Raw genomic sequence first — 16,564 nt, 5'->3', positions numbered from 1 at the left:
ATGAAAACTTTTTGCGACTATTGTGATGCGATTTCTCAAACCGGTGTAACTCAAGACCAAATTCGATGGGTCTTATTTACTTTTTCACTAATTGGCACCGCGAAGCAATGGTTGAAGGGCCTTGATAAGGCCACTCTCGGAATTGATTCTTGGAAGAAGTTGGCTCTAACTTTCTACAAAAAATTCTACCCACCGAAAAGACTAACATGCTAAGAGCTCAAATTACGGGTTTTAAGCAAAGGGATGAAGAATCTTTGTATGAAGCTTGGGAGCGGTTCAAGGGAATTTGTCGCTCATGTCCTCACCATGGACTTAGTGAATGGTTCTTGGTACAACAATTTTGGAATGGTTTATACGAAGATTCAAGGAACATTCTCAACATGGGATCAAATGGAATGTTCACCGAAGTTGATGACAATCAAACATGGAACAAGATTGAGGAAATGGCGGTCCATAACTCACAATATAGTAGACCTCGCAAGGCTACTAGAGGAGGAAAGCATGAAGTGGACTCCGTTACTCAATTGGGTGCTCAACTTAGTGCTCGCATTGACACAATCAATTTGAAGTTTGAAAAACCTATGGCTAGACTTGAAGAAGTCTCAAAATCACCAAAGCATCATGTTAATGCCATGACGGCATCTTCATCAATCCCAAGTGGGATATGTGAGAATTGTGGAACTTTGGGACATGACCAAAGTGAATGTAGGGGAACAAATGAACAAGTGAATGCTTTCCAAGCATACAAGAGCGGTACCCCTTATTCCAACTATTACAATTAAAACACCAAATTCCATCCAAATCTCTCATACAAAAGCCAAAATGTTCAAAACCCTCAAACAGCATAAACCCCACTTCCCATGAGAAACCAAAATCAAAGACCCTTTTACAATCAAAACCAAGGTTACCAAAATCAAAATCCATACAATCACCAAAATGACCAAGGTTTTGATGTCCAAAAAGCGGTCCTCCAAATGCAAAAGAATCAACAAGAATTTTTCACTCAAATGCAAAAAGATAGCCAAGCAAAGGAAACAACCATCAACAACATTCTAGCTCACACCAAGATGTTGGAAACCCAATTGACTCAACTAGCATCTTCAAGCTCACAAAGACAAAAGGGGCAATTACAACCTCAAAGTAATCCCCCAAGACATGAAACGGTTAGTGCCATTCACTTGAGAAGTGGTACAAGGTATGAAGCACCGAAGAAGAAAGTTGAGGATGAAGTTGTGGAAGCTAGTGATAAGGAAGAAATTGTGCAAAACTCCAAAGATGGAGAATCATTGAAGGAAGAAAGTTCATAGAAAAATGAAGACAAGGTCAAGGAGAAAGAACCCGTTGTGATTAGACTTCCTTTTCCAAGTCGTCAAGCCAAGCCCAAATTTGATGATCAACTTGGAAAGTTTATGGAAATTGTCAAGAATTTGGAAGTCTCGATTCCTTTCACGGAATTAATCAATCACGTACCGGCCTATGCGAAATACATGAAAGATATCCTCACAAAGAAGAAGTCAATCCGGAAACTTGAGACAATCGCCTTCACTAAGGCGAGTAGTGCAATACTTCAAGGGAGTTCACCTCCAAAACTAAAGGATCCGGGAAGCTTTTCAATACCGTGTACCATTGGCGACACAACGATCAACAAAGCCTTATGTGATCTACGGGCTAGTGTGAGTGTTATGCCATACTCGGTGAGTAAAAGGTTGGGGATGGGAGAGCTTAAATGCACCAATATCACACTCCAAATGGCCGATAGATCGACGAAGACACCATTAGGGATATGGGAAGATGTTCCCGTGCGAATTGGGAAGTTTTTCATCCCGGTGGACTTTGTCATTGTTGATATGGAGGAAGATTCCAACATTCCGATCATTCTAGGAAGACCTTTCCTACACACCGCGGGTGCGGTGATCGATGTGAAACATGGTGAGCTCACTCTAGAAGTGGGAGATGAAAGCATAACCTTTAATCTTGACAAGACTATGAGAGCTCCTCGTTTGCATGAACCGTGTTTCATGATTGATCATTATAGCCGGAAGGATGAAAGGAAGAAGTCGGAACTCCAATGGAAGAAAAAAATTGAAGATGCTCCATTCAAAGAGCAAGTGAATTGTGACAAGGAGAGCTTGCAAAGCTCATCAAAATCAAGCAAAGAAGAAAAGGATGGCCTCATTGGCCAAGAGAAGAAATTGGGAGAGTTGTCTCCATCAAATCAAGAGATTTTCAATGATCAACTTAATGAAGTTTGTGGTCTTTGGGACGACGAATTTGAAGGGATTTTTAATCCCTACATTGGTAATGCCATTGATCAAGAACGACAACAAGGGCAAAGGTCTATTGAAGAGCTTTATAACGATAATGAACAAGCTTTTGTTTATTTCTTCAAGGTGTTGAGCAACATCAACAACACCTTGAACATGCCCCCTTGACATCTCATCAAGAATGAGAGTTTGGTGGAGTCCTCCCTAAACCACCATTTGTAAATATTTCTAACTCCCTAACTCGCATTTCAATTCTTGTATTGCATTTTTGTCATCTTTGGATTTATTTTATTTACTTTGATCAAGATAATTGTCTTGTTTGAGAGAAGTGAGGGAGGCACTAACAATTTCAATTGATGTGTAGTGCTTTACCTTAGTGTGGGGATGACAATTGCCTAGGCTATCCTTGCCTAGTAATGCCCCCACAATGAAGAACACAAGATATGAAGAAGGATGGAAGAATGGTAAGGGAAATGCATTGTACACGGATGGAACTGAATCTGGGTACAAAGGGGTCGAATCCGAGCGAATTCAGGAGAATCCGCCCGTCTTCAGATAATCCGAGCGTACTGGGTAGAAGACGCACGTCCTTCTGAGCTGAATTTTGAAAAATTTTTGACTGTAAGAGAATCTGGGCGTCCTGAACAGCAATCCGCCCGTCTCTGAAAATACGCCCGTCTTGAAGGGAAGACGCCCGTCTTCTCAGCTGAGGAAAACAAGGAAAAATCCTTGTGAAGGAATCCGTCCGTCTTCTGGAGAATCCGCCCGTCCCGTATCAGCGAATCCGAGCGTCTTCTCTTGAATACGCCCGTCTTTAGGCGAGTTTTTCCCAACCCAGAAAGTGCAGAATCCGCCTGTCTTGAGCAGAAACCGCACGGATTGCCCCTGCGGTTCGAAAATTTCGGTCTTTATAAAACCCCTCCCACCTTCATTCATTCATTCATAACACTCAAAAACATCAAAACCCTCATCCTCTCCATCACAAAAACAAAATCCCTCAACTACATTCACCAAAATCCAATCAAACCATCCTTCTAACAACAAATCAATCACTCCTTTTCCAATAACAATCAAAACCAAGCACAAATCTTCAACCTTTGAGTCGATTTTTGAATTCATAAAGGCAAAGCCTTTCACCTTTAAATCGATTTGGGTACACTACAAATTGAAGATTTTTCATTCATTTCTTGGTTAATTCATCAACGGCAAGGACTAAGGGAGCAACAAAGGCAACAAAGGCACCAAAGACACTTTCACAAAGGCAAAAGGCTATTCAAGCAAAGAAAGCATTGGCTATGGTGGTAGCAACCTCAAACTTGGAAGTGCAACAACAACAACAACCTTCTATGGGAGCAACAACATCTACTACTCCGGAAATCAATCAACTCTTGCATTATCCGGAGGTAACTTTTATTTCCAAAACCCATAGAGATACTTTTGCCAAGTTTGCTAGGAAATCACTTCAATCCACCAAATTTATTTGTGAAGATACCTTAGATAAATTAGGTGTCCTTGAGCAAACTAGAGCCTTTTTCAAAGCAATGGGATTGAAGAAATTGTTTGAAACAAAGGAATTGACATACCCCTCCCTTACCTTGGAGTTTTTGAGTTCTTTGAAAGTCACCAAAGTTGAGACTAGGGAGAATCTCGAGTTTCGTCTAGCTAATGTCAGTAGATGCATTTCCTTTAGGGAATTGGGTGAAATTTTGGGTCTTAGTGATGAACCGAGTTATTTCAAGAATTATGGAAAGTATGACCCCGACCCTCTTTGGGAGGCAATTTCTGGAAGGAAATTTGAAGACTTTCATGCGAGTCGTGCTCTTTTAGTCCACCATCCGGGCATAAGAGTATGGCACAAGGTCATAGGAAACACCATTATTGCAAGGAAAGATACCAACCATTTCACCAAACTTGATTTTATTCTTCTTGAATCGGCTTTGAATATTGGGAGAGTACACACCAAGCCCTTCAACTCTTTAAGGCTTTTGGTAGATAGATGGCTCAATAATGATTGTGGGAAGAAAGGCACTACCGTTATTGTCAATGGCGGCTTAGTCACTATCCTAGCCAAATACTTTGATCCTAACTTCAACAAGGATAGCAAGTATGAAGCAAAGGAGGGTGGTCATCTTGTTGATATGCATACTATGATAAACAAGTACAAGTGGGTTGCCCATAACCCTCTTGACACCAAGTATGGATGGCTCACTAGTGAAGCTAAATCGTTTACTTTGCCTTCAAAGATTTGTCGTCTAAGCGTCCACCGGACCAATTATCTACTTCCCCTTTCTAAAGAGACCGAGTATATTATCCAACAACAAAAGGGTGAACTTGAAATTCCCTCCTCTTCCATTGTCATACCACCTTACCCTTTTGAGTACGAAGAGTTCAAGCCCGAGGGGGTTGAAGCAAGAAATGATTATGTGACTCTTCTCATGCAAGCAATGCACAAGCAAACCTTTGAGGATCGGAAAAACGCTTACTTGGCTCAATATCCACCCCTCCTACACTTAGCTAGGCAAGGACTACTTGATCCATCATGTCCTTTGCCTAGTTGGGCGGATAGAGAAGTCCTATTTCCGGGTGCATCTAGGGTCGTTTCGGGTGACAATGAGGTTGTTGGTAATGAAGAAGTTGATGATAACATTGGTGAAGAAGCAAGTGAAGAAGGAGGAGAGGATGGTGAGCAAGATGGTGAGCAAGATGAAGAAGAAAGTGAAGAGGCAAATGAAGAGGAAGGTGGCAATGAGACCACTTCTAATGAGGAAAGTGGTGATGATGATGATATGATGGAAGATTAGCAAGCCTTGGAGGCTCCTACCCTCTCATGGTTTGTCTATTTCTCTCTTTGTTTTAATTATTTTTCTTGATCATTGTTGGAGTAGTCCTAAGCACCATAGAGGACTCACACCTCGGTACCATTGAGGTGTTCTCATTTTATTGTTCCCACTTTCAATATCCAAAATGACAAATTAGTTTCATGCATTGCATAGTGTGTGCATGAACTACACCCATCCTTAAGACATTAGCAATAGTGTCTCACTCGGTTTGGGGAAGTTAATGCATACACAACGGTAGGTAATCTAAATTATCCTCTCCGTCATAACAAAAACCATGCATCATGTATTGTAGCCTAGTATAGATTGCATTTAGTATATAAATCATGCATCATCTTTGCATAATTTCCATCATTTTGGCCATTGAGGACAATGCCCATATTAGTCTGGGGATGAGAATTCTAACATTTAACTCTTATTCAAAAAATCCAAAAAAATTGAAAAATTTCGAAAATCATAAAAATTTGAAAATTGAAAACCCAAAAACATGTTTATTTTCTTTTGAATAAATTGTCTTGTATATATTGTGTTTGTTCTATCCTTGTTCACATTGATCGACTACGCCACCTCCGAGACATGAGGATATTGAAGACCGCATGGTATGATCTTTCCAATCTCCTTTTTCCTCTTTATGTTAATGACTATGTGGCTTTATTTTGTTTGATGCGGTATAACAATGTGAACTTAGGACTTACATCTAGTTTATATGTCATATTAGTTGGTAGAATCACTTGCATTAGGATGTTTATATTAGTTGCATCATAGCATGTAGTTGCATGTTAGAAAAGTTTTGAAAAATGCCTAATTAGGAACTTTGACAAGAGCAACTAAGCCATTACAAATACTTTTTCAACTTAAGACTTTGCCTACTAGAATGGTTGTAAAACACCCTAGATAGTGTCATACTAGTGTCTTTTGACCCATGACCCAAAGCCTAGTCAAAGGTTTGCATGTGAGTCACCTATCCAACCCCGTGATGCGATGTGGACTTGGTTAACTTGTCTAGGTGACCTTGATTGACCTTGTGGTAAGGCAACCCAAAAATATTTTCTATCAATAAGTTTGAAGTGCTCATTTCTAAAGTTTTGTCATGTGGAAGTAATTTAATGCCATGGACACCTCAAATGTTATGAATTGTTAAATGTTAAGAAATTTTTAAGTTGTTTTGATGGAGGCGTACCACTTCGATGTGCTTTGGAGCGGGATCCATTTAATTGGGCCCCCACACGGTTGTGAATTCGGCCGCCCAGAGACAGAGTGACTATCACCCCGAAAAGCTATTGTCTAGAGGTTAACCGGTTGCCTAATAAGCGATTGGCGAAAGCAAAGGACACTAGCCCGGATGGGACAAACCCCATCTTAAATTTTTGAAATGTGAAAGTCAAATGAGGTCAATTTTTGAATACTAGTCATATCCACCCGTTGTGTATAAAGATTTGAGCATTTCATTCCCAAAAAGCCTTTTTGTCAAGCCACTTTGTCGAGCTTGGGACGATCCATGACCTTTACTTTTGTAGAGAATTCGAGACTTGTCATGTCATATGCTACTAGCATCATAGGGATCATCATTCCACCACCATCCGATCGCTCTTGACGAAAGAATTTGGAAATTGAGGACGAAAGTAGTCTAGTTTAACACCATTTGGAGGTGATTTAGTGCCATCCTCTTAGCCTTAGTAATTTTTTGAACTAGTATTTTTGAAGGATTACATGCTCTTAAATTTGTTCCTCTTTAGTGCCTCCGCCACTTGATGAGGAAGTGGCTATTCCTTTTGTAGATGCATCCATTATGTGACTTTGTGTGCTTAATGTTTGGATGTGTCGCCATTTTGGCAAGACCCACCTTGCCTTGCAAGAAGGCATCCTACCTCATGGTTGTCTTGTTGTAAGTTGAAGGGGCGGAGTGAGACCCGGTAATTGTCTCATATCGGCAATGTTATTAGGTTAGTTTAAATAATGGTCCTAGTCTTTGTCACCTCTTTACTCGGGACGAACAAAGGTTCGGTTTGGGGATATTTGATGTGACCATAATTAGCGCATATTTAGCCCCCGAATTAGCCTTGTTCCCATGCTTTTTAATGCATATTTGGGTCATTTATTATCTTTAGTTCTTTGTTTTGCATATTTTTTGAGATTTTAATCCCTTGGTAGGAAAGGAGTAAGAATCTTGCATTTTCATGGCAAAACGAGACTAAATTGATCGAATCCAATGACCAAGCATCAAGGAGAGACAAGATTAGAAAGCCTTTGTACATATGATAGTAAATGAGCAATGTTGAGAAAGGATCCTTGAGTCCCCAAGGAAATCCCCAAGGAATTTATGAAGAAAAGGGAAGAACAGAAGAAGAAATCTTGCTGAGGCACAATCCGTGCGGATTGACCACAATCCGGCCGTCCTCCACCTGCACAATCCGTGCGGTTTTCCACCAAGACGCTCGGGTTTAGCCACCACAATCCGCCCGGATTCTCTTGAATCCGCTCGTGTTCCTTCGCCAGAATCCGCCCGTCCCGACCCTGATCCGCTCGGATTCCTCTACAGCGCGATTTCCCCTTCTCCATGTTACAAAGCAAGAACCCCTTCCTTCGAAAAATACCGGCTCCTCCCTGCTCAATCTAAAAAGTGTAATTACTAGTTTAGCCCCTAGTTAACCCTAATGCATCCCCCTAATTTCCACTATAAATACCCCATTAGTCTAATTAGAAGAGCATGTTCTTCTTATCAATAATTAGAGTAGTTAATATCAATCAAATCTCTCTTTAGTTTTGTAATCAACAATTAATCAAGTTCTAATACAAGTTTTATTTCCTTAATCTCTCTTTTGTTCATCCTTTATTTTGGGTAATTAAAGATTATTTGGGTTATTATTGGGAGATTGACAACCTCTCAATCAAGCATCAAGTACTTCCTTTATCTTTGCTTTATTATTGGAATCATTAGTAGGTATAATTCTCTTAATCCCTTTTTAATTATTGTTAATTACTTTCATTTATTCATCATGTTTTATTTTGTTGGTATGATTGACAACCTTGCTAGTATGATCAACATGATAATGAGTGAGTAGTCTCTTAGCTAGGGTTAATGGGTGATTAGGGGAAACCAACATGGGGAATGATTCATGCTTAAATTAATATGCTTTCATGTTTTATTTGCTTGCTTGTTTTGACTCAACTCATGCACATGTTATGTTTGATGAAATGCGAGCCTATGAATCCTTGCATTTTTTACCCATCACCTATCTTTTCAATGAGACTTGTAAGACATAAACCAACTCGAGCCTCATTAGACCATGCATGTTGTTGAGTAGGGAAGATTAAGTCGACTTGTAGGTGTTGTACAATCTAATCGATTCGGCTCCGGGACCCAAACTTTCCTAGAATTGTAAGATATAACCCAACTCAATCCATCACAACAATAATTGCTTGCTTATAATTTGAGAACATGTTTGTATGATCAATTTCCATGATTCCCCTATGACCCCATTACACCCTAGTGCTTTTTATCAATTGTTTACAACCCTTTTAATTCATCTTGCTTGTTTATTTACATTGTTATTTTAGTTAGTAACCTTCTACATCAACCCAAATTGTGACACCCCTAAGACACCACTAGTTTCAATAGAAATCTCATTTCAATACCCGTCCCTTGGGATCCGACCTTTACTTGCCTCTTTACTAATTGTAGAGTTGTTTGTGAAGCTATAAATTGTGTTTTGATTCGGACGTGACCCAACGACCACATCTTTCTATTTGTGAACACGAAACGGACCGATCATTAAGTGGTCCTCTACAAAACAATCTATAAGGTCCATCTTGCAAAATATCGAACAACTTGAAAACAATTAGAACAAACCTTGAGGAGTTTTACTTCCCCAAGGCAAAGAAAGACACAACTAATAACAATATAAGAAAATCTAAATCAAGATAACACCGTCCCCGGCAACGGCGCCATTTTTGGTCGGTCGGAGCTATATTCTGTTTTTCGGAACAATTGTCGTTGGAAGCACCTAGACCAAAACACAATTTATAACTTCACAAACAACTCTACAATTAGTAAAGAGGCAAGTAAAGGTCGGATCCCAAGGGACGGGAATTGAGATGAGATTTCTATTGAAACTAGTGGTGTCTTAGGGGTGTCACAATTTGGGTTGATGTAGAAGGTCACTAAACTAAATAGCAATGAAAGTAAACAAGCAAGATGAATTAAAAGGATTGTAAACAATTGATAAAAAGCACTAGGGTGTCATGGGGTCATAGGAGAATCATGGGATTTGATCATACAAACATGTTCTCAAATTATAAGCAAACAATTATTGTTGTGATGGATTGAGTTGGGTTATATCTTACAATCCTAGGAAAATTTGGGTCCCGAAGCCGAATCGATTAGATTGTACAACACCTAGAAGTCGACTTAATCTTCTCTACTCAACAACATGCATGGTCTAATGAGACTCGAGTTGGTTTATGTCTTACAAGTCTCATTGAAAAGATAGGTGATGGGTAAAAAATGCAAGGATTCATAGGCTCGCATTTCATCAAACATAACATGTGCATGAGTTGAGATCAAAACAAGCAAGCAAATAAACCATGAAAGCATATTAATTTAAGCATGAATCATTCCCCATGTTGGTTTCCCCTAATTACCCATTAACCCTAGCTAGGTGACTACTCACTCATTATCATGTTGATCAAGCTAGCAAGGTTGTCAATCATACCAACAAAGTAAAAAATGATGAATAAATGAAAGTAATTAACAATAATTAAAAAGGGATTAAGAGGATTATACATAATAATGATTCCAATAATAAATCAAGAATAAAAGAAGTACATGATGCTTGATTGAGAGGTTGTCAATCTCCCAATAATAACCCAAATAATCTTCAATTACCCAAAATAAAGGATGAACAAAAGAGAGATTAAGGAAATAAAACTTGTATTAAAACTTGATTAATTGTTGATTACAAAACTAAAGAGAGATTTGATTGATATTAACTACTCTAAGAATTGATAAGAAGAACATGCTCTTCTAATTAGACTAATGGGGTATTTATAGTGGAAATTAGGTGGATGCATTAGGGTTAACTAAGGGCTAAACTAGTAATTACACTTTTTAGAATTGAGCAGGGAAACGCCGGTATTTTTCGAAGGAAGGGCATCTTTCTTTGAAGCTTGAAGAAACGGATTTGTGCTGGACTGGAATCCGTGCGTCTTAGGCTCATGACGGCCGGATTTGTGAAGCTCTGCCCGGGCGTCTTCTGGGCTTGCTGCCGGTAGTCTTTGGGAGAAGACGGACGGATTGTGGAGGTGGAGGACGGGCGTCTTCCAGTCAATCCGCACGGATTGCTGGACAGCTTCATTCCTTTCTTCTTTTCTTCGTTTCCTTCATAAAATCCTTGGGGATTTCCTCGGGGATGCAAGGATCTTTCCTCAACATTGCCCAACTACTATAATATGTACAAAGGCCTTCTAATCTTGTCTCTCCTTGATGCTTGGTCATTGAATTCAATCAATTTAGTCTCGTTTTGCCATGAAAATGCAAGATTCTTTCTCCTTTCCTACCAAGGGATCAAAATCTCAAAGAATATGCAAAACAAAGAACTAAAGACAATAAATGACCCAAATATGCACTAAAAAGCATGGGAACAAGGCTAATTCGGGGGCTAAATATGCGCTAATTATGGTCACATCACTTTCCATAAGTAATCAACTTGAATCAAACAATTTCTTTGTAAGCTGTAAGCTCTTTACTTTCTTAAAAGTAACATGAATTCATCATCTTCAACAAGTGACGAATTTAACCTCCCAGGTTTTGAAGAAACAACGTTTTATACAAAACGTCTCATGTAGCCAAGAAAGACCAGGTTCTTGCGACATAACATTCTTTGTGGCTCTTTAAATATTTTCTCTCACTCTGTCTTCTAGAAATAAACTTGTATTTTAGATAGACAGCTTCACGAGCCACAAACCCGGTGTACTCGTGATTATAATAAGGAAAAATGAGCATTTGTTTCTTTGAAAACTTACAAACATGGTACCCTACCATTTCATATCTCATATGATTCGTTTTAGATTTAGTGGAAAAATAATTTAGACAAAATGATAAAATTTCCAAAAGGATCAAGTAACTCAAAGTAACTTGATTGAAGTCCAAACCATATCGAATAGCGTTTGATTTCTTATCCAATTACATATTATCCCATAATGTGTGTTAAGAGAGATTAACTTGTGATACTATATCACATTTCATTTGGCTTATATCAAAGTCTTCACTTTGATAATCCCATCACGACTAAATCGTGATTCCGTGAACTCTTTGAACTTCTTCAAAGATTTCTCTATTTACCTTATTAAGTGAACATATTAGCGTCAACTTAAATCGTTGGTAAAAGAAAATGATCAACCTATTTTGGATCAATGATTTACAACCTTGATCTCCTTTTCAACCAAAAGGCACGAGACATCTTGCTTTGAATACAAGATACGCATATACCATAAGATCTAATGGTTTCAAGAGTACCAAATAACTCTTTGCTTTCATCATTCCAGAATTTAAAGTTTAATCTTGGGTTACCAATTTGAGTCTTGCATCATCTACATGATATATCATTCTAGTTTGGTTTAGAATATAATCACCTTGATAATGGGCTAGCCACACATCAAATCGTGGTGTATAGGGTAACAAAAGTGAAACCTCTTTGTATCTTAACAAGTTTATAATCTTATTTAGAATTTATGCACTTAATAGTCATAATTAAGTACAACTATAAACCCAAAACTAGATTGATTACACAATGACTCTATCTCTCAACATCATGGTTGCTAGTCGTCATATTCTAATCATCCTATGTATCAAATACAATGATGAAAACCACCACTGGTTTCCAATATTGACGAAGTAGTACTAGCAAAATTTATGTCAATCAAATAAACATTTAAAGAAGAAGGTCCCATTAGATGTCCCAGAACTAATATGTTGATTCTTCAATAATTTGGGGTAGTTTCCTTTCTAGCGTCCAACAATTAAGACAATGGAAACTTTATCAGTCGGGATTGATAGGAAGATTTTATTTGTAATGTATTTTTATTTTGTCAATTAAGACAATTAAGACAATGGAAGATTTTATTTTGTCATTTGTCAATTATGACATATGAGACATGTTACTTGACATGTGAATTTGTAATGTATTTTTAACATATTAAAAATCAACATACTCATAAAATATGTCATATACAAAATCCACTAGTAATTCGTAATCACTTGTACCAAAAATGGTTTATCAAATTATAAATTACAACGTCTTGTTTTTATAATAAATTATTCATTCAATTTCAATTGTTTCGTAAACAATAATTTTATCTAAGTAATAAAATAATTCGATTACTTAGACCGTATCTCATTTAATCAAATTACAATAAGACACGTTAACTTTACCCACAAAATCATCCGTCAATTTTAAGCAATTTAATTAACTCGTATCGGCATACGATTAATTAAATAATCAATTAAGAGTATTTCCCTATAGGTATGACCTAAGAGGATCAACTGATCACCACCGTTGCACGACAGTAATGTCAAACTCTAGTCAGCCAATCATTACCGATATGTGTGGACCAGTTGACTGTAAAATATTACATCCCACATGTATTCTTAAAATGAGATTTAAACATGTGATCATCATGATCGACAGTTATGATCGCATTATTGTCGCAGGACACTTATTCCAACAATCTCCCACTTGTCCTCGACAAGTGTGCGTCACCAATTCTCTTGTCCTATTACTATCTCCCACTCAATGCAAGGTGTCTTTCAGGTCGTACTTCCAAGTGATCATATCGAGAGTGGTTTCCTCGATCTGGAGAATAACTGATTGACCGGAGTTATCTACCATAGATACCTTCCGAGCGTGGCCACGCATTTCCATTTCATTACTCCTCGAGTGGCCCTGAGATATTTTTTTAACCCTGACAAGGGGGTGGAAAATTCCTATCGCACTATTCCCTTCAACTAGCCACAGCCATCATAACCCAAAATATGCCCATTTGACCCCATTTACGAAGGTCGTAGTAACATAAATCAAAGTTAATCTGAAACTGTGCCACCTTAGGCGAACAGTCTTTAGTCAAAAGAATCGACTCATTAGAATACTATAGTAGCTCTCTCCACGACCAGGCTATATAAATTTGCCAGAACTCTATAAGCGGTCATAAGGCTCGACAAAGTGTTCCTAACAGTCTGCCTATGTGATCGACTAGTCATCTCACATGACTCTATGGCACTTGAACTTTCCATCAATCGCATCACACTCTAGTCACTTCGAGACGTCACCTCATACAAGTGACTATGGGCGAATACCATGTTAATCCGGGTTCACTTCAACGGGGTTCAATATTGTCTCTACAACCCGTTTGGATGTAACAAAGTATAAATGGAGTTTTCAGATTTAAAAACTCGAACGACAAATGTGATTATCACATATGAATAGTCAATACCTGATTACTACTTCATATTTTTATAATCCATTTTCATCTTATATGTAGTTGTTCATCTCAATGCAATTGAAATGACATATGACATGACTCATCATGTTAAGCCCATGAGAAGGCTTTGGTTAGTAGGTTTAATCAACTTCTTGTACCTTACTCAACCTTACTACATACTCGTTTTCCTTTGTAATGTATACATTTGCATTACAAAACTTTTTGAGTACGTGTCTAGATCCAATTTAGACATAAGCTCTCTAGCCTTAGAATAACTCCCACCGTTTTCACAGTGTACGAGATCCATCCTCTTACACATCTCATGATTGCAAGTGTACTCAATTTCCGTTGTAAGCATCTCTCATTGTTCTTTATTGCCTAGAACGATTCTAACAAATCCATTTCTTAAATAAAATAGTCACAATGGTTCCTTAACCATCTTTAGGTGTTTTGAATACGGTTTTTGTCCGAAACCTTATACAATATCAACAGTCATTAGTGTAAGCCCTTACACAAATTAGTGAATTACATCAAAACACTTAACTTTACACCCTTAATGCTTCTACAAGCACTTAAGGATGATTTATATGGCTATTTGGTAACTATTACTTAAATTCGATTTTGAAACAATTCATCATACTCAAAGTATATGAAGTGTTATATATCATTACTCATTTAATTGATCCTGCAGCGGAAGCAAATGGAATCAATCAAATATGTTCAACTCGATTGAACTAGTCTTGAATCTTATCAACATAAGAACTCTTATATGATGCTAACATCATATAGATTTATCTCCATAAATCCAGATATTATAGATGTATTATATTTCTCCAAGTCTTAAATCATTCCAAATGATCAATATGTCATCCACATATTAGACTAATTAAAATTTCCGTAACTCCCACTAAACTCCATGTATAAATACAACTTCTCGTCTTATCGAAAAACGTTTTATTACATGATCAAAACATTTATTCCAACTCATTGATGTCCTACTTAAGACCCTCTCTTAAGTTTCACATTATATTAGGATTGCAAGAATCTACAAAACTCAAGGCATGTATTGAATACATTCCTTCTAATTGAAGAAGTGGGTTTTAGATTCACTCGCTATATATCTCATAATGAAACACAATCCCTAAGAAGATCCAAATAGACTTGAGCATTTCAACTAGTGCAAAACCCTTTGCCACCAATCAAGCTTTGATATCTAACAATTCACTTGGAATTTATTTCGGATTTTCATGGCTCTAAGCCTTGTATTGAGTTGTGACTTAAACACTCTCATGTAAGTCATATATTCATTAATTTCCAGAAGTAATTTGAATCAAACAATTTCTTTGTAAGTTGTAAGCTCTTTACTTTCTTAAAAGTAACATGAATTCATCATCTTCAACAAGTGATGAATTTAACCTCCTAGGTTTCGAAGAAACAACTTAAATTGTCCAAGAAAAACAGTTTCTTGCGACATACAATTGTTGACACAATTCTTTTGTGGCTCTTGAATAATTTCTCCCACTCTGTCTTCTAGAAATAAACTTGTATTCTAGAAAGACAGCTTCACGAGCCACAAACTCGTGTACTCGTGATTATAGTAAGGAAAAATGAGCATTTGTTTCTTCTAAAAACTTTCAAGCATGGTACCCTACCATTTCATATCTCATATGATTCGTTTTAGATTTAGTGGAAAAATAATTTAGACAAAATGATAAAATTCCCAAAAGGATCAAGTAACTCAAAGTAACTTGATTAAAGTTCAAACTATATCGAATAGGGTTTGATTTCTTTATCCAACCACACATTATCCCATAATGTGTGCTAAGAGAGATTAACTTGTGATACTATATCACATTTCATTTGGCTTATATCAAAGTCTTCACTTTGATAATCCCATTACGACCAGATCGTAATTCATGGAACTCTTTGAACTTCTTCAAAGATTTCTCTATTTACCTTATTAAGTGAACACATTAGTGTTAACTTAAATCGTTGGTAAAAGAAAATGATCAACCTATTCTGGATCAATGATTTACAACCTCGATCTCCTTTTCAACCAAAAAGCACGAGATATCTTGCTTTGAATACAAGATACGCATATACCATAAGATTAACAATCTAATGGTTCCAAGAGTACTCGAAAAATCTTTGCGTTCATCATTCCAGAATTTAAGGTTTAATCTTGGGTTACCAATTTGAGTCTTGCATCATCTACATGATATGTCATTCTAGTTTGGTTTAGAATATAATCACCTTGATAATGGGCTAGCCATACATCAAATTATGGTGTATAGGGTCACAAAAGTGAAACCTCTTTTGTATCTTAACAAGTTTATATTCTTATTTAGAGTTTATGCACTTAATAGTCACAATTAAGTACAACTTTAAACCCGAAAACTAGATTGAGTACACAATGACTCTATCTCTCAACATCATTGTTGCTAGTCGTCATATTCTAATCATCCTATGTATCAAATACAATGATGAAAACCACCACCGGTTTCTAATATTGACGAAGTAGTATTAGCAAAATTTATGTCAATCAAATAAACATTTAAAGAAGAAGGTCTCATTAGATGTCCCACAACTAACTTGTTGATTCTTCAATAATTTGGGGTAGTTTCCTTTCTAGCGTCCAACAATTAAGACAATAGAAACTTTATCGGTCGGGATCGATAGATTTAGTATCGTTATTCTCAATAACTTTACTTTTAACATTACCTTGTATCAATTCCATTCTAATTTTACTTCTTTTAAACCTTATCCTTTTCTTAACGGTTTAAGAGAATGCTCCTACTCATTTCAATGAGTCTTTGTTTAGAGAAGCAAAATTGAATTTCATGAAGACTACTCTTCAATTCATTTGTTTAGTCTTAAAACTTTCATTGAAGTGGTTGCGGTATTTTGGCCAATTTTGATTTCAAACAAATCTAGTTACCAAAATAATGTAACGTTTCAAAGTACTTAACTCAATTAAGCATATGAGAA

At 37.1% G+C, this 16,564-nt stretch overlaps 1 non-coding gene across 1 annotated transcript; it reads right to left on the bottom strand.

The window, feature by feature from the left end:
* Positions 1 to 206: 206 nt before the first annotated feature.
* On the bottom strand, positions 207 to 313 carry LOC141625566 (small nucleolar RNA R71). The gene has a single exon (XR_012535343.1). It is a non-coding gene; the product is annotated as a small nucleolar RNA R71 (small nucleolar RNA).
* Positions 314 to 16,564: the final 16,251 nt, after the last annotated feature.

The sequence above is a fragment of the Silene latifolia genome, chromosome 1 (genome assembly GCF_048544455.1).
Source record: "Silene latifolia isolate original U9 population chromosome 1, ASM4854445v1, whole genome shotgun sequence".
In the NCBI taxonomy this organism is placed as follows: domain Eukaryota; kingdom Viridiplantae; phylum Streptophyta; class Magnoliopsida; order Caryophyllales; family Caryophyllaceae; genus Silene; species Silene latifolia.
This window is presented reverse-complemented; position numbering and strand designations above follow the sequence as displayed.